Here is a 19,915-nt window from a genome sequence, read left to right on the forward strand (position 1 = left end):
GTGTTAAACAGTACAACATAGCAGTAGTCGTGGCCGAGTGGTTAAGGCGATGGACTAGAAATCCATTGTTCGAATCCTGCCGACTACGTCTATTTAGGGTATGTATACTCCAAATGCAAGTGTAGCAATACACACAATTCCCTTATATGGCCTAATTTTGAATTATTTGAAAGTTTTATTGAGACAGTAAACGTCTATTGTTGAAATCAATGTTGGCGCACATTATTTATGTAATGATTCCAAAATTTGTTGACCCCATTGCTGTGTTAAAGAGTACAACATAGCAGTAGTCGTGGCCAAGCGGTTAAGGCGATGGACTAGAAATCCATTGGGCTCTGCCCGCTCAGGTTCGAATCCTGCCGACTACGTCTATTTAGGGTATGTATACTCGAAATGCAAGTGTAGCAATAAACACAATTTCTTTACTTGGCCAAATTTTGAATTATTTGAAAGTTTCATTGTTGATATCAATGTTGGCGCACATTACTTATGTGATGATTCCAAAATTTGTCGATCCCATTGCTGTGTTAAACAGTACAACATAACAGTAGTCGTGGCCGAGTGGTTAAGGCGATGGACTTGAAATCCATTGGGCTCTGCCCGCGCAGATTCGAATCCTGCTGACCACGTCTATGTAGGGTATGTATATTCGAAATGCAAGTGTAGCAATAAACACAATTCCCTTATATATCCTAATTGTGAATTATTTGATAGTTTCATTGAGACAGTAAACGTTGATAACAATGTAGGCGCAAATTACTTATGTGATGATGATTATGTGATGATTCATTGCTGTGTTGAACAGTACAACATAGCAGTAGTCGTGGCCGAGTGGTTAAGGCGATGGACTAGAAATCCATTGTTCGAATCCTGCCGACTACGTCTATTTAGGGTATGTATACTCGAAATGCAAGTGTAGCAATAAACACAATTCCCTTATATAGCCAAATTTTGAATTATTCGAAAGTTTCTTTGAGACAGTAAACATCTATTGTTGATATCAATGTTGGCGCACATTACTTATGTGATGATTCAAAAATTTGTCGATCCCATTGCTGTGTTAAACAGTCCAACATAGCAGTAGTCGTGGCCGAGTGGTTAAGGCGATGGACTAGAAATCCATTGGGCTCTTCGCGCGCAGGTTCGAATCCTGCCGACTACGTCTATTTAGGGTATGTATACTCCAAATGCAAGTGTAGCAATACACACAATTCCCTTATATGGCCTAATTTTGAATTATTTGAAAGTTTTATTGAGACAGTAAACGTCTATTGTTGAAATCAATGTTGGCGCACATTATTTATGTAATGATTCCAAAATTTGTTGACCCCATTGCTGTGTTAAAGAGTACAACATAGCAGTAGTCGTGGCCAAGCGGTTAAGGCGATGGACTAGAAATCCATTGGGCTCTGCCCGCTCAGGTTCGAATCCTGCCGACTACGTCTATTTAGGGTATGTATACTCGAAATGCAAGTGTAGCAATAAACACAATTTCTTTACTTGGCCAAATTTTGAATTATTTGAAAGTTTCATTGTTGATATCAATGTTGGCGCACATTACTTATGTGATGATTCCAAAATTTGTCGATCCCATTGCTGTGTTAAACAGTACAACATAACAGTAGTCGTGGCCGAGTGGTTAAGGCGATGGACTTGAAATCCATTGGGCTCTGCCCGCGCAGATTCGAATCCTGCTGACCACGTCTATGTAGGGTATGTATATTCGAAATGCAAGTGTAGCAATAAACACAATTCCCTTATATATCCTAATTGTGAATTATTTGATAGTTTCATTGAGACAGTAAACGTTGATAACAATGTTGGCGCAAATTACTTATGTGATGATGATTATGTGATGATTCATTGCTGTGTTGAACAGTACAACATAGCAGTAGTCGTGGCCGAGTGGTTAAGGCGATGGACTAGAAATCCATTGGGCTCTGCCCGCTCAGGTTCGAATCCTGTCGACTACGTCTATTTAGGGTATGTATACTCGAAATGCAAGTGTAGCAATAAACACAATTTCTCTACTTGGCCTAATTTTTAATTATTTGAAAGTTTCATTGTTGATATCAATGTTGGCGCACATTATTTATGTGATGATTCCAAAATTTGTCGATCCCATTGCTGTGTTAAACAGTACAACATAGCAGTAGTCGTGGCCGAGTGGTTAAGTCGATAGACTATAAATCCATTGGGCTCTTCCCGCGCAGGTTCGAATCCTGCCGACTACGTCTATTTATGGTATGTATACTCGAAATGCAAGTGTAGCAATAAACACAATTTTTCTACTTGGAATAATTTTGAATTATTTGTCAGTTTCATTGAGACAGTAAACGTCTGTTGTTGATATCAATGTTGGCGCACATTACTTATGTGATGCCTCCAAAATTTGTCGATCCCATTGCTGTGTTAAACAGTACAACAGAGCAGTAGTCGTGGCCGGGTGGTTATGGCGATGGACTAAAAATCCATTGGCCTCTGCCAACGCAGGATCGAATCCTGCTGACTACGTCTATTTAGGGTATGTATACTCGAAATGCAAGTGTAGCAAGAAACACAATTTCTCGACTTGGCCTTATTTTGAATTATTTGTCAGTTTCATTGAGACAGTAAACGTCTGTTGTTGATATCAATGTTGGCGCACATTACTTATGTGATGATTCCAAAATGTATCGATCCCATTGCTGTGTTAAACAGTACAACATAGCAGTAGTCGTGGCCCAGTGGTTAAGGCGATGGACTAGAAATCCATTGGGTTCTGCCCGCACAGGTTCGAATCCTGCCGACTACGTCTATTTAGGGTATGTATATTCGAAATGCAAGTGTAGCAATAAACACAATTCCCTTATATAGCCTAATTGTGAATTATTTGATAGTTTCATTGAGACAGTAAACGTTGATATCAATGTTGGCGCACATTACTTATGTGATGATGATTATGTGATGATTCATTGCTGTGTTGAACAGTACAACATAGCAGTAGTCGTGGCCGAGTGGTTAAGGCGATGGACTAGAAATCCATTGGGCTCTGCCCGCTCAGGTTCGAATCCTGTCGACTACGTCTATTTAGGGTATGTATACTCGAAATGCAAGTGTAGCAATAAACACCATTTCTCTACTTGGCCTAATTTTTAATTATTTGAAAGTTTCATTGTTGATATCAATGTTGGCGCACATTATTTATGTGATGATTCCAAAATTTGTCGATCCCATTGCTGTGTTAAACAGTACAACATAACAGTAGTCGTGGCCGAGTGGTTAAGGCGATGGACTTGAAATCCATTGGGCTCTGCCCGCGCAGATTCGAATCCTGCTGACCACGTCTATGTAGGGTATGTATATTCGAAATGCAAGTGTAGCAATAAACACAATTCCCTTATATAGCCTAATTGTGAATTATTTGATAGTTTCATTGAGACAGTAAACGTTGATATCAATGTTGGCGCACATTACTTATGTGATGATGATTATGTGATGATTCATTGCTGTGTTGAACAGTACAACATAGCAGTAGTCGTGGCCGAGTGGTTAAGGCGATGGACTAGAAATCCATTGGGCTCTGCCCGCTCAGGTTCGAATCCTGTCGACTACGTCTATTTAGGGTATTTATACTCGAAATGCAAGTGTAGCAATAAACACAATTTCTCTACTTGGCCTAATTTTTAATTATTTGAAAGTTTCATTGTTGATATCAATGTTGGCGCACATTATTTATGTGATGATTCCAAAATTTGTCGATCCCATTGCTGTGTTAAACAGTACAACATAGCAGTAGTCGTGGCCGAGTGGTTAAGTCGATGGACTATAAATCCATTGGGCTCTTCCCGCGCAGGTTCGAATCCTGCCGACTACGTCTATTTATGGTATGTATACTCGAAATGCAAGTGTAGCAATAAACACAATTTTTCTACTTGGAATAATTTTGAATTATTTGTCAGTTTCATTGAGACAGTAAACGTCTGTTGTTGATATCAATGTTGGCGCACATTACTTATGTGATGCCTCCAAAATTTGTCGATCCCATTGCTGTGTTAAACAGTACAACAGAGCAGTAGTCGTGGCCGGGTGGTTATGGCGATGGACTAAAAATCCATTGGGCTCTGCCAACGCAGGATCGAATCCTGCTGACTACGTCTATTTAGGGTATGTATACTCGAAATGCAAGTGTAGCAAGAAACACAATTTCTCGACTTGGCCTTATTTTGAATTATTTGTCAGTTTCATTGAGACAGTAAACGTCTGTTGTTGATATCAATGTTGGCGCACATTACTTATGTGATGATTCCAAAATGTATCGATCCCATTGCTGTGTTAAACAGTACAACATAGCAGTAGTCGTGGCCCAGTAGTTAAGGCGATGGACTAGAAATCCATTGGGTTCTGCCCGCACAGGTTCGAATCCTGCCGACTACGTCTATTTAGGGTATGTATATTCGAAATGCAAGTGTAGCAATAAAAACAATTCCTTTATATAGCCTAATTGTGAATTATTTGATAGTTTCATTGAGACAGTAAACGTTGATATCAATGTTGGCGCACATTACTTATGTGATGATGATTATGTGATGATTCATTGCTGTGTTGAACAGTACAACATAGCAGTAGTCGTGGCCGAGTGGTTAAGGCGATGGACTAGAAATCCATTGGGCTCTGCCCGCTCAGGTTCGAATCCTGTCGACTACGTCTATTTAGGGTATGTATACTCGAAATGCAAGTGTAGCAATAAACACCATTTCTCTACTTGGCCTAATTTTTAATTATTTGAAAGTTTCATTGTTGATATCAATGTTGGCACACATTATTTATGTGATGATTCCAAAATTTGTCGATCCCATTGCTGTGTTAAACAGTACAACATAGCAGTAGTCGTGGCCGAGTGGTTAAGTCGATGGACTATAAATCCATTGGGCTCTTCCCGCGCAGGTTCGAATCCTGCCGACTACGTCTATTTATGGTATGTATACTCGAAATGCAAGTGTAGCAATAAACACAATTTTTCTACTTGGAATAATTTTGAATTATTTGTCAGTTTCATTGAGACAGTAAACATCTATTGTTGATATCAATGTTGGCGCACATTACTTATGTGATGCCTCCAAAATTTGTCGATCCCATTGCTGTGTTAAACAGTACAACAGAGCAGTAGTCGTGGCCGGGTGGTTATGGCGATGGACTAAAAATCCATTAGGCTCTGCCAACGCAGGATCGAATCCTGCTGACTACGTCTATTTAGGGTATGTATACTCGAAATGCAAGTGTAGCAAGAAACACAATTTCTCGACTTGGCCTTATTTTGAATTATTTGTCAGTTTCATTGAGACAGTAAACGTCTGTTGTTGATATCAATGTTGGCGCACATTACTTATGTGATGATTCCAAAATGTATCGATCCCATTGCTGTGTTAAACAGTACAACATAGCAGTAGTCGTGGCCCAGTGGTTAAGGCGATGGGCTAGAAATCCATTGGGTTCTGCCCGCACAGGTTCGAATCCTGCCGACTACGTCTATTTAGGGTATGTATACTCGAAATGCAAGTGTAGCAATAAACACAATTCCCTTATATGGCCTTATTTTGAATTATTTGAAAGTTTCATTGAGACAGTAAACGTCTGTTGTTGATATCAATGTTGGCGCACATTACTTATGTGATGATTCCAAAATTTGTCGATCCCATTGCTGTGTTAAACAGTACAGTGTTGATATCAATGTTGGCGCACATTACTTATGTGATGACTCAAAATTTGTCGATCCCATTGCTGTATTAAACAGTACAACATAACAGTAGTCGTGGCCGAGTGGTTAAGGCGATGGACTAGAAATCCATTGGGCTCTGCCCGCGCAGGTTCGAATCCTGCCGACTACGTCTATTTAGGGTATGTATACCCGAAATGCAAGTGTAGCAATCAACACAATTTCTCTACTTGGCCTAATTTTGAATTATTTGAAAGTTTCACTGTTGATATCAATGTTGGCGCACATTATTTATGTGATGATTCCAAAATGTGTCGATCCCATTGCTGTGTTAAACAGTACAACATAGCAGTAGTCGTGGCCGAGTGGTTAATGCGATGGACTATAAATCCATTGGGCTTTGCCCGCGCAGGTTCGAATACTGCCGACTACGTCTATTTAGGGTATGTATACTCGAAATGCAAGTGTAGCAATAAACCCAATTCCCTTATATAGCCTAATTTTGAATTATTTGAAAGTCTCATTGAGACAGTAAACATCTATTGTTGATATCAATGTTGGCGCACATTACTTATGTGATGATTCAAAAATTTGTTGATCCCATTGCTGTGTTAAACAGTACAACATAGCAGTATCGTGGCCGAGTGGTTAAGGCGATGGACTAGAAATATATTGGGCTCTGCCCGCGCAGGTTCGAATCCTGCCGACTATGTCTATTTAGGGTATGTATACTCGAAATGCAAGTGTAGCAATAAACACAATTTCTCTACTTGGAATAATTTTGAATTATTTGTCAGTTTCATTGAGACAGTAAACGTCTGTTGTTGATATCAATGTTGGCGCACATTACTTATGTGATGACTCCAAAATTTGTCGATCCCATTGCTGTGTTAAACAGTACAACAGAGCAGTAGTCGTGGCCGAGTGGTTAAGGCGATGGACTAGAAATCCATTGGGCTCTGCCCGTTCAGGTTCGAATCCTGTCGACTACGTCTATTTAGGGTATGTATACTCGAAATGCAAGTGTAGCAATAAACACAATTTCTCTACTTGGGCTAATTTTTAATTATTTGAAAGTTTCATTGTTGATATCAATGTTGGCGCACATTATTTATGTGATGATTCCAAAATTTGTCGATCCCATTGCTGTGTTAAACAGTACAACATAGCAGTGGTCGTGGCCGAGTGGTTAAGTCGATGGACTAGAAATCCATTGGGCTCTGCCCGCGCAGGTTCGAATCCTGCCGACTACGTCTATTTAGGGTATGTATACTCGAAATGCAAGTGTAGCAATAAACACAATTCCCTTATATAGCCTAATTTTGAATTATATGAAAGTCTCATTGAGACAGTAAACATCTATTGTTGATATCAATGTTGGCGCACATTACTTATGTGATGATTCAAAAATTTGTCGATCCCATTGCTGTGTTAAACAGTACAACATAGCAGTAGTCGTGGCCGAGTGGTTAAGGCGATGGACTAGAAATCCATTGGGCTCTGCCCTCGCAGGTTCGAATCCTGCCGACTACGTCTATTTAGGGTATGTATATTCGAAATGCAAGTGTAGCAATAAACACAATTTCACAACTTGGCCTCATTTTGAATTATTTGAAAGTTTCATTGAGACAGTAAACGTCTGTTGTTGATATCAATGTTGGCGCACATTACTTATGTGATGACTCCAAAATTTGTCAATCCCATTGCTGTGTTAAACAGTACAACAGAGCTGTAGTCGTGGCCGAGTGGTTAAGGCGATGGACTAGAAATCCATTGGGCTCTGCCCGTGCAGGTTCGAATCCTGCCGACTACGAGTATTTAGGGTATGTATACTCGAAATGCAAGTGTAGTAATAAACACAATTCCCTTATATAGCCTAATTTTGATTTATTTGACAGTATCATTGTGACAGTAAACGTCTATTGTTGATGTCAATGTTGGCGCACATTACTAATGTGATGATTCCAAAAGTTGTCGATCCCATTGCAGTGTTGAACAGGACAACATAGCAGTAGTCGTGGCCGATTGGTTAAGGTGATGGACTAGAAATCCATTGGGCTCTGCCCGCGCAGGTTCGAATCCTGCCGACTACGTCTGTTTAGGGTATGTATACTCGAAATGCAAGTGTAGCAATAAACACAATTTCTCTACTTGGAATAATTTTGAATTATTTGTCAGTTTCATTCAGACAGTAAACGTCTGTTGTTGATATCAATGTTGGCGCACATTTCTTATGTGATGACTCCAAAATTTGTCGATCCCATTGCTGTGTTAAACAGTACAACAGAGCAGTAGTCGTGGCCGGGTGGTTATGGCGATGGACTAAAAATCCATTGGGCTCTGCCAACGCATGTTCGACTCCTGCTGACTACGTCTATTTAGGGTATGTATACTCGAAATGCAAGTGTAGCAATAAACACAATTTCACGACTTGGCCTCATTTTGAATTATTTGTCAGTTTCATTGAGACAGTAAACGTCTGTTGTTGATATCAATGTTGGCGCACATTACTTATGTGATGATTCCAAAATTTGTCGATCCCATTGCTGTGTTAAACAGTACAACATAACAGTAGTCGTGGTTGAGTGGTTAAGGCGATGGACTAGAAATCCATTGGGCTCTGCCCGCGCAGGTTTGAATCCTGCTGACGACGTCTATTTAGGGTATGTATACTCGAAATGCAAGTGTAGCAATAAACACAATTTCTCTACTTGGCCTAATTTTGAATTATTTGAAAGTTTCATTGTTGATATCAATGTTGCCGCACATTATTTATGTGATGATTCCAAAATTTGTCGATCCCATTGCAGTGTTGAACAGGACAACATAGCAGTAGTCGTGGCCGAGTGGTTAAGGTGATGGACTAGAAATTCATTGGGCTCTGCCCGCGCAGGTTCGAATCCTGCCGACTACGTCTATTTAGGGTATGTATACTCGAAATGCAAGTGTAGCAATAAACACAATTTCTCTACTTGGAATAATTTTGAATTATTTGTCAGTTTCATTCAGACAGTAAACGTCTGTTGTTGATATCAATGTTGGCGCACATTTCTTATGTGATGACTCCAAAATTTGTCGATCCCATTGCTGTGTTAAACAGTACAACAGAGCAGTAGTCGTGGCCGGGTGGTTATGGCGATGGACTAAAAATCCATTGGGCTCTGCCAACGCAGGTTCGACTCCTGCTGACTACGTCTATTTAGGGTATGTATACTCGAAATGCAAGTGTAGCAATAAACACAATTTCACGACTTGGCCTAATTTTGAATTATTTGAAAGTTTCATTGTTGATATCAATGTTGGCGCACATTACTTATGTGATGACTCAAAATTTGACGATCCCATTGCTGTGTTAAACAGTACAGCATAGAAGTAGTCGTGGCCGAGTGGATAAGGCAATGGACTAGAAATCCTTTGGGCTCTGCCCGCGCAGGTTCGAATCCTGCCGACTACGGCTATTTAGGGTATGTATACTCGAAATGCAAGTGTAGCAATAAACACAATTTCTCTACTTGGCCTAATTTTGAATTATTTGACAGTTTCATTGTTGATATCAATGTTAGCGCACATTACTTATGTGATGACTCCAAAATTTGTCGATCCCATTGCTGTGTTAAACAGTACAACAGAGCAGTAGTCGTGGCCGAGTGGTTAAGGCGATGGACTAGAAATCCTTTGGGCTCTGTCCGCGCAGGTTCGAATCCTGCCGACAATGTCTATTTAGGGTATGTATACACGAAATGCAAGTGTAGCAATAAACGCAATTTCTCTACTTGGCCTAATTTTGAATTATTTGAAAGTTTCATTGTTGATATCAATGTTGGCGCACATTACTTATGTGATGACTCCAAAATTTGTCAATCCCATTGCTGTGTTAAACAGTACAACAGAGCTGTAGTGGTGGCCGAGTGGTTAAGGCGATGGACTAGAAATCCATTCGGCTCTGCCCGCGTAGGTTCGAATCCTGCCGACTACGTCTATTTATGGTATGTATACTCGAAATGCAAGTGCAGCATTAAACACAATTCCCTTATATGGCCTAATTTTGAATTATTTGAAAGTTTCATTGAGACAGTAAACGTTTGTTGTTGATATCAATGTTGGCGCACATTACTTATGTGATGATTCCAAAATTTGTCGATCCCATTGCTGTGTTAAACAGTACAGTGTTGATATCAATGTTGGCGCACATTACTTATGTGATGACTCAAAATTTGTCGACCCCATTGCTGTGTTAAACAGTACAGCATAGAAGTAGTCGTGGCCGAGTGGTTAAGGCGATGGAATAGAAATCCATTGGGCTCTGCCCGCACAAGTTCGAATCCTGCCGACTACGTCTATTTAGGGTATGTATACTCGAAATGCAAGTGTAGCAATCAACACAATTCCCTTATATAGCCTAATTTTGAATTATTTGAAAGTTTCATTGAGACAGTAAACATCTATTGTTGATATTAATGTTGGCGCACATTACTTATGTGATGATTCCAAAATTTGTCGATCCCATTGCTGTGTTAAACAGTACAACATAACTGTAGTCGTGGCCTGGTGGTTAAGTTGATTGACTAGAAATCCATTGGGCTCTGCCCGCGCAGGTTCGAATCCTGCCGACTACGTCTGTTTAGGGTATGTATACTCGAAATGCAAGTGTAGCAATAAACACAATTTCTCTACTTGGAATAATTTTGAATTATTTGTCAGTTTCATTCAGACAGTAAACGTCTGTTGTTGATATCAATGTTGGCGCACATTTCTTATGTGATGACTCCAAAATTTGTCGATCCCATTGCTGTGTTAAACAGTACAACAGAGCAGTAGTCGTGGCCGGGTGGTTATGGCGATGGACTAAAAATCCATTGGGCTCTGCCAACGCATGTTCGACTCCTGCTGACTACGTCTATTTAGGGTATGTATACTCGAAATGCAAGTGTAGCAATAAACACAATTTCACGACTTGGCCTCATTTTGAATTATTTGTCAGTTTCATTGAGACAGTAAACGTCTGTTGTTGATATCAATGTTGGCGCACATTACTTATGTGATGATTCCAAAATTTGTCGATCCCATTGCTGTGTTAAACAGTACAACATAACAGTAGTCGTGGTTGAGTGGTTAAGGCGATGGACTAGAAATCCATTGGGCTCTGCCCGCGCAGGTTTGAATCCTGCTGACGACGTCTATTTAGGGTATGTATACTCGAAATGCAAGTGTAGCAATAAACACAATTTCTCTACTTGGCCTAATTTTGAATTATTTGAAAGTTTCATTGTTGATATCAATGTTGCCGCACATTATTTATGTGATGATTCCAAAATTTGTCGATCCCATTGCAGTGTTGAACAGGACAACATAGCAGTAGTCGTGGCCGAGTGGTTAAGGTGATGGACTAGAAATCCATTGGGCTCTGCCCGCGCAGGTTCGAATCCTGCCGACTACGTCTATTTAGGGTATGTATACTCGAAATGCAAGTGTAGCAATAAACACAATTTCTCTACTTGGAATAATTTTGAAATATTTGTCAGTTTCATTCAGACAGTAAACGTCTGTTGTTGATATCAATGTTGGCGCACATTTCTTATGTGATGACTCCAAAATTTGTCGATCCCATTGCTGTGTTAAACAGTACAACAGAGCAGTAGTCGTGGCCGGGTGGTTATGGCGATGGACTAAAAATCCATTGGGCTCTGCCAACGCAGGTTCGACTCCTGCTGACTACGTCTATTTAGGGTATGTATACTCGAAATGCAAGTGTAGCAATAAACACAATTTCACGACTTGGCCTAATTTTGAATTATTTGAAAGTTTCATTGTTGATATCAATGTTGGCGCACATTACTTATGTGATGACTCAAAATTTGACGATCCCATTGCTGTGTTAAACAGTACAGCATAGAAGTAGTCGTGGCCGAGTGGATAAGGCAATGGACTAGAAATCCTTTGGGCTCTGCCCGCGCAGGTTCGAATCCTGCCGACTACGGCTATTTAGGGTATGTATACTCGAAATGCAAGTGTAGCAATAAACACAATTTCTCTACTTGGCCTAATTTTGAATTATTTGACAGTTTCATTGTTGATATCAATGTTGGCGCACATTACTTATGTGATGACTCCAAAATTTGTCGATCCCATTGCTGTGTTAAACAGTACAACAGAGCAGTAGTCGTGGCCGAGTGGTTAAGGCGATGGACTAGAAATCCTTTGGGCTCTGTCCGCGCAGGTTCGAATCCTGCCGACAATGTCTATTTAGGGTATGTATACACGAAATGCAAGTGTAGCAATAAACGCAATTTCTCTACTTGGCCTAATTTTGAATTATTTGAAAGTTTCATTGTTGATATCAATGTTGGCGCACATTACTTATGTGATGACTCCAAAATTTGTCAATCCCATTGCTGTGTTAAACAGTACAACAGAGCTGTAGTGGTGGCCGAGTGGTTAAGGCGATGGACTAGAAATCCATTGGGCTCTGCCCGCGCAGGTTCGAATCCTGCCGACTACGTCTATTTATGGTATGTATACTCGAAATGCAAGTGCAGCATTAAACACAATTCCCTTATATGGCCTAATTTTGAATTATTTGAAAGTTTCATTGAGACAGTAAACGTTTGTTGTTGATATCAATGTTGGCGCACATTACTTATGTGATGATTCCAAAATTTGTCGATCCCATTGCTGTGTTAAACAGTACAGTGTTGATATCAATGTTGGCGCACATTACTTATGTGATGACTCAAAATTTGTCGACCCCATTGCTGTGTTAAACAGTACAGCATAGAAGTAGTCGTGGCCGAGTGGTTAAGGCGATGGACTAGAAATCCATTGGGCTCTGCCCGCACAAGTTCGAATCCTGCCGACTACGTCTATTTAGGGTATGTATACTCGAAATGCAAGTGTAGCAATCAACACAATTCCCTTATATAGCCTAATTTTGAATTATTTGAAAGTTTCATTGAGACAGTAAACATCTATTGTTGATATTAATGTTGGCGCACATTACTTATGTGATGATTCCAAAATTTGTCGATCCCATTGCTGTGTTAAACAGTACAACATAACTGTAGTCGTGGCCTGGTGGTTAAGTTGATTGACTAGAAATCCATTGGGCTCTGCCCGCGCAGGTTCGAATCCTGCCGACTACGTCTATTTAGGGTATGTATACTCGAAATGCAAGTGTAGCAATAAACACAATTTCTCTACTTGGCCTAATTTTGAATTATTTGAAAGTCTCATTGAGACAGTAAACATCTATTGTTGATATCAATGTTGGCGCACATTACTTATGTGATGATTCAAAAATTTGTCGATCCCATTGCTGTGTTAAACCACAGTCCCTCTATCACGTGATAGAGGGACTGTGGTTAAACAGTACAACATAGCAGTAGTCGTGGCCGAGTGGTTAAGGCGATGGACTAGAAATCTATTGGGCTCTGCCCGCGCAGGTTCGAATCCTGCCGACTATGTCTATTTAGGGTATGTATACTCGAAATGGAAGTGTACAATAAACACAATTTCTCTACTTGGAATAATTTTGAATTATTTGTCAGTTTCATTGAGACAGTAAACGTCTGTTGTTGATATCAATGTTGGCGCACATTACTTATGTGATGACTCCAAAATTTGTCGATCCCATTGCTGTGTTAAACAGTACAACAGAGCAGTAGTCGTGGCCGGGCGGTTATGGCGATGGACTAAAAATCCATTGGGCTCTGCCAACGCAGGTTCGAATCCTGCTGACTACGTCTATTTAGGGTATGTATACTCGAAATGCAAGTGTAGCAATAAACACAATTTCTCGACTTGGCCTCATTTTGAATTATTTGTCAGTTTCATTGAGACAGTAAACGTCTGTTGTTGATATCAATGTTGGCGCACATTACTTATGTGATGATTCCAAAATTTGTCGATCCCATTGCTGTGTTAAACAGTACAACATAACAGTAGTCGTGGCCGAGTGGTTAAGGCGATGGACTTGAAATCCATTGGGCTCTGCCCGCTCAGGTTCGAATCCTGCTGACTACGTCTATGTAGGGTATGTATATTCGAAATGCAAGTGTAGCAATAAACACAATTCCCTTATATAGCCAAATTGTGAATTATTTGAAAGTTTCATTGAGACAGTAAACGTCTATTGTTGATATCAATGTTGGCGCACATTACTTATGTGATGATGATTATGTGATGATTCATTGCTGTGTTGAACAGTACAACATAACAGTAGTCGTGGCCGAGTGGTTAAGGCGATGGACTTGAAATCCATTGGGCTCTGCCCGCACAGGTTCGAATCCTGCCGACAATATCTATTTAGGGTATGTATGCTCGAAATGCAAGTGTAGCAATAAACGCAATTTCTCTACTTGGCCTAATTTTGAATTATTTGAAAGTTTCATTGTTGATATCAATGTTGGCGCGCATTACTAATGTGATGACTCCAAAATTTGTCGATCCCAATGCTGTGTTAAACAGTACAACATAGCAGTAGTCGTGGCCGAGTGGTTAAGGCGATGGACCTGAAATCCATTGGGCTCTGCCCGCGCAGGTTCGAATCCTGCCGACTACGTTTATTTAGGGTATGTATACTCGAAATGCAAGTGTAGCAATAAACGCAATTTCTCTACTTGGCCTAATTTTGAATTATTTGACAGTTTCATTGTTGATATCAATGTTGGCGCACATTACTAATGTGATGACTTCAAAATTTGTCGATCCCATTGCTGTGTTAAACAGTACAACAGAGCAGTAGTCGTGGCCGAGTGGTTAAGGCGATGGACTAGAAATCCCTTGGGCTCTGTCCGCGCAGGTTCTATTTAGGGTATGTATACTCGAAATGCAAGTGTAGCAATAAACGCAATTTCTCTACTTGGCCTAATTTTGAATTATTTGAAAGTTTCATTGTTGATATCAATGTTGGCGCACATTACTTATGTGATGACTCCAAAATTTGTCAATCCCATTGCTGTATTAAACAGTACAACAGAGCTGTAGTCGTGGCCGAATGGTTAAGGCGATGGACTAGAAATCCATTGGGCTCTGCCCGCACAGGTTCGAATCCTGCCGACTACGTCTATTTATGGTATGTATACTCGAAATGCAAGTGTAGCAATAAACACAATTTCACGACTTGGCCTCATTTTGAATTATTTGTCAGTTTCATTGAGACAGTAAACGTCTGTTGTTGATATCAATGTTGGCGCACATTACTTATGTGATGACTCCAAAATTTGTCGATCCCATTGCTGTGTTAAACAGTACAACATAACAGTAGTCGTGGTTGAGTGGTTAAGGCGATGGACTAGAAATCCATTGGGCTCTGCCCGCGCAGGTTTGAATCCTGCTGACGACGTCTATTTAGGGTATGTATACTCGAAATGCAAGTGTAGCAATAAACACAATTTCTCTACTTGGCCTAATTTTGAATTATTTGAAAGTTTCATTGTTGATATCAATGTTGGCGCACATTATTTATGTGATGATTCCAAAATTTGTCGATCCCATTGCTGTGTTAAACAGTACCACATAGCAGTAGTCGTGGCTGAGTGGTTAAGGCGATGGACTAGAAATCCATTGGGCTCTGCCTGCGCAGGTTCGAATCCTGCCGACTACGTCTATTTAGGGTATGTATACTCGAAATGCAAGTGTAGCAATAAACACAATTCCCTTATATAGCCTTATTTTGAATTATTTGAAAGTTTTATTGAGACAGTAAACGTCTGTTGTTGATATCAATGTTGGCGCACATTACTTATGTGATGACTCCAAAATTTGTCAATCCCATTGCTGTGTTAAACAGTACAACAGAGCTGTAGTCGTGGCCGAGTGGTTAAGGCGATGGACCAGAAATCCAGTGGGCTATGCCCGCACAGGTTCGAATCCTGCCGACTACGTCTATTTATGGTATGTATACTCGAAATGCAAGTGTAGTAATAAACATAATTCCCTTATATAGCCTAATTTTGAATTATTTGACAGTATCATTGTGACAGTAAACGTCTATTGTTGATGTCAATGTTGGCGCACATTACTAATGTGATGATTCCAAAATTTGTCGATCCCATTGCAGTGTTGAACAGGACAACATAGCTGTAGTCGTGGCCGAGTGGTTAAGGTGCTGGACTAGAAATCCATTGGGCTCTGCCGGCGCAGGTTCGAATCCTGCCGACTACGTCTATTTAGGGTATGTATACTCGAAATGCAAGTGTAGCAATAAACACAATTTCTCTACTTGGAATAATTTTGAATTATTTGTCAGTTTCATTCAGACAGTAAACGTCTGTTGTTGATATCAATGTTGGCGCACATTTCTTATGTGATGACTCCAAAATTTGTCGATCCCATTGCTGTGTTAAACAGTACAACAGAGCAGTAGTCGTGGCCGGGTGGTTATGGCGATGGACTGAAAATCCATTGGGCTCTGCCAACGCATGTTCGACTCCTGCTGACTACGTCTATTTAGGGTATGTATACTCGAAATGCAAGTGTAGCAATAAACACAATTTCACGACTTGGCCTCATTTTGAATTATTTGTCAGTTTCATTGAGACAGTAAACGTCTGTTGTTGATATCAATGTTGGCGCACATTACTTATGTGATGATTACAAAATTTGTCGATCCCATTGCTGTGTTAAACAGTACAACATAACAGTAGTCGTGGTTGAGTGGTTAAGGCGATGGACTAGAAATCCATTGGGCTCTGCCCGCGCAGGTTTTAATCCTGCTGACGACGTCTATTTAGGGTATGTATACTCGAAATGCAAGTGTAGCAATAAACACAATTTCTCTACTTGGCCTAATTTTGAATTATTTGAAAGTTTCATTGTTGATATCAATGTTGGCGCACATTATTTATGTGATGATTCCAAAATTTGTCGATCCCATTGCTGTGTTAAACAGTACCACATAGCAGTAGTCGTGGCTGAGTGGTTAAGGCGATGGACTAGAAATCCATTGGGCTCTGCCCGCGCAGGTTCGAATCCTGCTGACTACGTCTATTTAGGGTATGTATACTCGAAATGCAAGTGTAGCAATAAACACAATTTCACAACTTGACCTCATTTTGAATTATTTGAAAGTTTCATTGAGACAGTAAACGTCTGTTGTTGATATCAATGTTGGCGCACATTACTTATGTGATGACTCCAAAATTTGTCAATCCCATTGCTGTGTTAAACAGTACAACAGAGCTGTAGTCGTGGCCGAGTGGTTAAGGCGATGGACTAGAAATCCATTGGGCTCTGCCCGTGCAGGTTCGAATCCTGCCGACTACGAGTATTTAGGGTATGTATACTCGAAATGCAAGTGTAGCAATAAACACAATTTCTCTACTTGGCCTAATTTTGAATTATTTGTCAGTTTCATTGAGACATTAAACGTCTGTTGTTGATATCAATGTTGGCGCACATTACTTATGTGATGATTCCAAAATTTGTCGATCCCATTGCTGTGTTAAACAGTACAGCAGAGCAGTAGTCGTGGCCGAGTGGTTAAGGCGATGGACTAGAAATCCATTGGGCTCTGCCCGCGCAGGTTCGAATCCTGCCGACTACGTCTATTTTTGGTATGTATACTCGAAATGCAAGTGTAGCATTAAACACAATTCCCTTATATGGCCTTATTTTGAATTATTTGAAAGTTTCATTGAGACAGTAAACGTCTGTTGTTGATATCAATGTTGGGGCACATTACTTATGTGGTGATTCCAAAATTTGTCGATCCCATTGCTGAGTTAAACAGTACAGTGTTGATATCAATGTTGGCGCACATTACTTATGTGATGATTCCAAAAATTTGTTGATCCCATTGCTGTGTTAAACAGTACAGCAGAGCAGTAGTCGTGGCCGAGTGGTTAAGGCGATGGACTAGAAATCCATTGGACTCTGCCAGCGCAGGTTCGAATCCTGACGACTACGTCTATTTAGGGTATGTATACTCGAAATGCAAGTGGAGCAATAAACACAATTTCTTTACTTGGCCTAATTTTGAATTATTTGAAAGTTTTATTGAGACAGTAAACGTCTATTGTTGATGTCAATGTTGGCGCACATTACTTATGTGATGATTCCAAAATTTGTCGATCCCATTGCTGTGTTAAACAGTACAACATAGTAGTAGTTGTGGCCGAGTGGTTAAGGCGATGGACTAGAAATCCATTCGCAGGTTCGAATCCTGCTGACTACGTCTATTTAGGTTATGTATACTCGAAATGCAAGTGTAGCAATAAACACAAGTTCTCTACTTGGCCTAATTTTGAATTATTTGAAAGTTTCATTGTTGATATCAATGTTGGCGCACATTATTTATGTGATGATTCCAAAATTTGTCGATCCCATTGCTGTGTTAAACAGTACAACATAGCAGTAGTCGTGGCCGAGCGGTTAAGGCGATGGACGAGAAAGCCATTGGGCTCAGCCCGCGCAGGTTCGAATCCTGCTGACTACGTCTATTTAGGGTATGTATACTCGAAATGCAAGTGTAGCAATAAACACAATTCCCTTATATAGCCTAATTTTGAATTATTTGACAGTATCATTAAGACAGTAAACGTCTATTGTTTATATCAATGTTGGCGCACATTACTTATGTGATGATTCAAAAATTTGTCGATCCCATTGCTGTGTTAAACAGCACAACACAGCAGTAGTCGTGGCCGAGTGGTTAAGGCGATGGACTAGAAATCCATTCGCAGGTTCGAATCCTGCTGACTACGTCTATTTAGGTTATGTATACTCGAAATGCAAGTGTAGCAATAAACACAAGTTCTCTACTTGGCCTAATTTTGAATTATTTGAAAGTTTCATTGTTGATATCAATGTTGGCGCACATTATTTATGTGATGATTCCAAAATTTGTCGATCCCATTGCTGTGTTAAACAGTACAACATAGCAGTAGTCGTGGGCGAGTGGTTAAGGCGATGGACTAGAAAGCCATTGGGCTCTGCCCGTGCAGGTTCAAATCCTGATGACTACGTCTATTTAGGGTATGTATACCTAATATAGCCTAATTATATAGCCTAATTTTGAATTATTTGACAGTATCATTAAGACAGTAAACGTCTATTGTTTATATCAATGTTGGCGCACATTACTTATGTGATGATTCAAAAATTTGTCGATCCCATTGCTGTGTTAAACAGTACAACACAGCAGTAGTCGTGGCCGAGTGGTTAAGGCGATGGACTAGAAATCCATTCGAATCCTGCCGACTACGAGTATTTAGGGTATGTATACTCGAAATGCAAGTGTAGCAATAAACACAATTCCCTTATATAGCCTAATTTTGAATTATTTGACAGTATCATTAAGACAGTAAACGTCTATTGTTTATATCAGTGTTGGCGCACATTACTTATGTGATGATTCAAAAATGTGCCGATCCCATTGCTGTGTTAAACAGTACAACACAGCAGTAGTCGTGGCCGAGTGGTTAAGGCGATGGACTAGAAATCCATTGGGCTATGCCCGCGCAGTTTCGAATCCTGCCGACTACGAGTATTTAGGGTATGTATACTCGAAATGCAAGTGTAGCAATAAACACAATTTCTCTACTTGGCATAATTTTGAATTATTTGAAAGTTTCATTGAGACAGTAAATGTCTATTGTTGATATGTTTGCGCACATTACTTATGCGATGATTCCAAAATTTGTCGATCCCATTGCTGTGTTAAACAGTACAACATAGCAGTAGTCGTGGGCGAGTGGTTAAGGCGATGGACTAGAAAGCCATTGGGCTCTGCCCGTGCAGGTTCAAATCCTGCTGACTACGTCTATTTAGGGTATGTATACTCGAAATGCAAGTGTAGCAATAAACACAATTCCCTTATATAGCCTAATTTTGAATTATTTGACAGTATCATTAAGACAGTAAACGTCTATTGTTGATATCAATGTTGGCGCACATTACTTATGTGATGATTCCAAAATTCGTCGATCCCATTGCAGTGTTGAACAGGACAACATAGCAGTAGTCGTGGCCGAGTGGTTAAGGCGATGGACTAGAAATCCATTGGGCTCTGCCCGCTCATGTTCGAATCCTGCCGACTACGTCTATTTAGGGTATGTATACTCGTAATGTAAGTGTAGCAATAAACACATTTTCCTTATATAGCCTAATTTTGAATTATTTGACTGTATCATTAAGACAGTAAACGTCTATTGTTGATATCAATGTTGGCGCACATTACTTATGTGATGATTCCAAAATTCGTCGATCCCATTGCAGTGTTGA

The 19,915-nt window shown here is 40.1% G+C and overlaps 38 non-coding genes across 38 annotated transcripts; all 38 read left to right on the top strand.

The window, feature by feature from the left end:
• Window positions 1–547: 547 nt before the first annotated feature.
• On the top strand, window positions 548–629 carry TRNAS-UGA (transfer RNA serine (anticodon UGA)). The gene has a single exon. It is a non-coding gene; the product is annotated as a tRNA-Ser (tRNA).
• A 992-nt stretch (window positions 630–1,621) lies between these two features.
• TRNAS-UGA (transfer RNA serine (anticodon UGA)) lies at window positions 1,622–1,703 on the top strand. Its single transcript has one exon. It is a non-coding gene; the product is annotated as a tRNA-Ser (tRNA).
• A 188-nt stretch (window positions 1,704–1,891) lies between these two features.
• Window positions 1,892–1,973, top strand: TRNAS-AGA (transfer RNA serine (anticodon AGA)). The gene has a single exon. It is a non-coding gene; the product is annotated as a tRNA-Ser (tRNA).
• Window positions 1,974–2,152: 179 nt separating this feature from the next.
• TRNAY-AUA (transfer RNA tyrosine (anticodon AUA)) lies at window positions 2,153–2,234 on the top strand. Its single transcript has one exon. It is a non-coding gene; the product is annotated as a tRNA-Tyr (tRNA).
• Window positions 2,235–2,432: 198 nt separating this feature from the next.
• TRNAF-AAA (transfer RNA phenylalanine (anticodon AAA)) lies at window positions 2,433–2,514 on the top strand. The gene has a single exon. It is a non-coding gene; the product is annotated as a tRNA-Phe (tRNA).
• Window positions 2,515–2,982: 468 nt separating this feature from the next.
• On the top strand, window positions 2,983–3,064 carry TRNAS-AGA (transfer RNA serine (anticodon AGA)). The gene has a single exon. It is a non-coding gene; the product is annotated as a tRNA-Ser (tRNA).
• Window positions 3,065–3,243: 179 nt separating this feature from the next.
• On the top strand, window positions 3,244–3,325 carry TRNAS-UGA (transfer RNA serine (anticodon UGA)). The gene has a single exon. It is a non-coding gene; the product is annotated as a tRNA-Ser (tRNA).
• A 188-nt stretch (window positions 3,326–3,513) lies between these two features.
• TRNAS-AGA (transfer RNA serine (anticodon AGA)) lies at window positions 3,514–3,595 on the top strand. Its single transcript has one exon. It is a non-coding gene; the product is annotated as a tRNA-Ser (tRNA).
• Window positions 3,596–3,774: 179 nt separating this feature from the next.
• Window positions 3,775–3,856, top strand: TRNAY-AUA (transfer RNA tyrosine (anticodon AUA)). Its single transcript has one exon. It is a non-coding gene; the product is annotated as a tRNA-Tyr (tRNA).
• Window positions 3,857–4,054: 198 nt separating this feature from the next.
• Window positions 4,055–4,136, top strand: TRNAF-AAA (transfer RNA phenylalanine (anticodon AAA)). Its single transcript has one exon. It is a non-coding gene; the product is annotated as a tRNA-Phe (tRNA).
• A 468-nt stretch (window positions 4,137–4,604) lies between these two features.
• On the top strand, window positions 4,605–4,686 carry TRNAS-AGA (transfer RNA serine (anticodon AGA)). Its single transcript has one exon. It is a non-coding gene; the product is annotated as a tRNA-Ser (tRNA).
• Window positions 4,687–4,865: 179 nt separating this feature from the next.
• TRNAY-AUA (transfer RNA tyrosine (anticodon AUA)) lies at window positions 4,866–4,947 on the top strand. The gene has a single exon. It is a non-coding gene; the product is annotated as a tRNA-Tyr (tRNA).
• Window positions 4,948–5,145: 198 nt separating this feature from the next.
• On the top strand, window positions 5,146–5,227 carry TRNAF-AAA (transfer RNA phenylalanine (anticodon AAA)). The gene has a single exon. It is a non-coding gene; the product is annotated as a tRNA-Phe (tRNA).
• Window positions 5,228–5,785: 558 nt separating this feature from the next.
• Window positions 5,786–5,867, top strand: TRNAS-AGA (transfer RNA serine (anticodon AGA)). Its single transcript has one exon. It is a non-coding gene; the product is annotated as a tRNA-Ser (tRNA).
• Window positions 5,868–6,046: 179 nt separating this feature from the next.
• On the top strand, window positions 6,047–6,128 carry TRNAY-AUA (transfer RNA tyrosine (anticodon AUA)). Its single transcript has one exon. It is a non-coding gene; the product is annotated as a tRNA-Tyr (tRNA).
• A 738-nt stretch (window positions 6,129–6,866) lies between these two features.
• Window positions 6,867–6,948, top strand: TRNAS-AGA (transfer RNA serine (anticodon AGA)). Its single transcript has one exon. It is a non-coding gene; the product is annotated as a tRNA-Ser (tRNA).
• A 198-nt stretch (window positions 6,949–7,146) lies between these two features.
• Window positions 7,147–7,228, top strand: TRNAS-AGA (transfer RNA serine (anticodon AGA)). The gene has a single exon. It is a non-coding gene; the product is annotated as a tRNA-Ser (tRNA).
• Window positions 7,229–7,426: 198 nt separating this feature from the next.
• On the top strand, window positions 7,427–7,508 carry TRNAS-AGA (transfer RNA serine (anticodon AGA)). The gene has a single exon. It is a non-coding gene; the product is annotated as a tRNA-Ser (tRNA).
• A 478-nt stretch (window positions 7,509–7,986) lies between these two features.
• TRNAF-AAA (transfer RNA phenylalanine (anticodon AAA)) lies at window positions 7,987–8,068 on the top strand. Its single transcript has one exon. It is a non-coding gene; the product is annotated as a tRNA-Phe (tRNA).
• A 459-nt stretch (window positions 8,069–8,527) lies between these two features.
• TRNAS-AGA (transfer RNA serine (anticodon AGA)) lies at window positions 8,528–8,609 on the top strand. Its single transcript has one exon. It is a non-coding gene; the product is annotated as a tRNA-Ser (tRNA).
• A 198-nt stretch (window positions 8,610–8,807) lies between these two features.
• On the top strand, window positions 8,808–8,889 carry TRNAF-AAA (transfer RNA phenylalanine (anticodon AAA)). The gene has a single exon. It is a non-coding gene; the product is annotated as a tRNA-Phe (tRNA).
• A 1,620-nt stretch (window positions 8,890–10,509) lies between these two features.
• On the top strand, window positions 10,510–10,591 carry TRNAF-AAA (transfer RNA phenylalanine (anticodon AAA)). Its single transcript has one exon. It is a non-coding gene; the product is annotated as a tRNA-Phe (tRNA).
• Window positions 10,592–11,050: 459 nt separating this feature from the next.
• On the top strand, window positions 11,051–11,132 carry TRNAS-AGA (transfer RNA serine (anticodon AGA)). Its single transcript has one exon. It is a non-coding gene; the product is annotated as a tRNA-Ser (tRNA).
• A 198-nt stretch (window positions 11,133–11,330) lies between these two features.
• TRNAF-AAA (transfer RNA phenylalanine (anticodon AAA)) lies at window positions 11,331–11,412 on the top strand. Its single transcript has one exon. It is a non-coding gene; the product is annotated as a tRNA-Phe (tRNA).
• A 700-nt stretch (window positions 11,413–12,112) lies between these two features.
• On the top strand, window positions 12,113–12,194 carry TRNAS-AGA (transfer RNA serine (anticodon AGA)). Its single transcript has one exon. It is a non-coding gene; the product is annotated as a tRNA-Ser (tRNA).
• An 879-nt stretch (window positions 12,195–13,073) lies between these two features.
• On the top strand, window positions 13,074–13,155 carry TRNAS-AGA (transfer RNA serine (anticodon AGA)). The gene has a single exon. It is a non-coding gene; the product is annotated as a tRNA-Ser (tRNA).
• Window positions 13,156–13,352: 197 nt separating this feature from the next.
• On the top strand, window positions 13,353–13,434 carry TRNAF-AAA (transfer RNA phenylalanine (anticodon AAA)). The gene has a single exon. It is a non-coding gene; the product is annotated as a tRNA-Phe (tRNA).
• A 198-nt stretch (window positions 13,435–13,632) lies between these two features.
• Window positions 13,633–13,714, top strand: TRNAS-UGA (transfer RNA serine (anticodon UGA)). The gene has a single exon. It is a non-coding gene; the product is annotated as a tRNA-Ser (tRNA).
• A 195-nt stretch (window positions 13,715–13,909) lies between these two features.
• On the top strand, window positions 13,910–13,991 carry TRNAS-UGA (transfer RNA serine (anticodon UGA)). Its single transcript has one exon. It is a non-coding gene; the product is annotated as a tRNA-Ser (tRNA).
• Window positions 13,992–14,170: 179 nt separating this feature from the next.
• Window positions 14,171–14,252, top strand: TRNAS-UGA (transfer RNA serine (anticodon UGA)). The gene has a single exon. It is a non-coding gene; the product is annotated as a tRNA-Ser (tRNA).
• Window positions 14,253–14,673: 421 nt separating this feature from the next.
• Window positions 14,674–14,755, top strand: TRNAS-AGA (transfer RNA serine (anticodon AGA)). The gene has a single exon. It is a non-coding gene; the product is annotated as a tRNA-Ser (tRNA).
• Window positions 14,756–15,214: 459 nt separating this feature from the next.
• TRNAS-AGA (transfer RNA serine (anticodon AGA)) lies at window positions 15,215–15,296 on the top strand. The gene has a single exon. It is a non-coding gene; the product is annotated as a tRNA-Ser (tRNA).
• Window positions 15,297–15,774: 478 nt separating this feature from the next.
• On the top strand, window positions 15,775–15,856 carry TRNAS-AGA (transfer RNA serine (anticodon AGA)). Its single transcript has one exon. It is a non-coding gene; the product is annotated as a tRNA-Ser (tRNA).
• A 198-nt stretch (window positions 15,857–16,054) lies between these two features.
• Window positions 16,055–16,136, top strand: TRNAF-GAA (transfer RNA phenylalanine (anticodon GAA)). The gene has a single exon. It is a non-coding gene; the product is annotated as a tRNA-Phe (tRNA).
• Window positions 16,137–16,595: 459 nt separating this feature from the next.
• TRNAS-AGA (transfer RNA serine (anticodon AGA)) lies at window positions 16,596–16,677 on the top strand. Its single transcript has one exon. It is a non-coding gene; the product is annotated as a tRNA-Ser (tRNA).
• Window positions 16,678–16,875: 198 nt separating this feature from the next.
• On the top strand, window positions 16,876–16,957 carry TRNAS-AGA (transfer RNA serine (anticodon AGA)). Its single transcript has one exon. It is a non-coding gene; the product is annotated as a tRNA-Ser (tRNA).
• A 198-nt stretch (window positions 16,958–17,155) lies between these two features.
• TRNAS-AGA (transfer RNA serine (anticodon AGA)) lies at window positions 17,156–17,237 on the top strand. The gene has a single exon. It is a non-coding gene; the product is annotated as a tRNA-Ser (tRNA).
• A 1,858-nt stretch (window positions 17,238–19,095) lies between these two features.
• Window positions 19,096–19,177, top strand: TRNAS-AGA (transfer RNA serine (anticodon AGA)). The gene has a single exon. It is a non-coding gene; the product is annotated as a tRNA-Ser (tRNA).
• The last annotated feature ends 738 nt before the right edge of the window (window positions 19,178–19,915 follow it).

The sequence above is a fragment of the Saccoglossus kowalevskii genome, chromosome 4, assembly GCF_978046115.1.
Source record: "Saccoglossus kowalevskii chromosome 4, keSacKowa6.1, whole genome shotgun sequence".
Taxonomy (NCBI): Eukaryota; Metazoa; Hemichordata; class Enteropneusta; family Harrimaniidae; genus Saccoglossus; species Saccoglossus kowalevskii.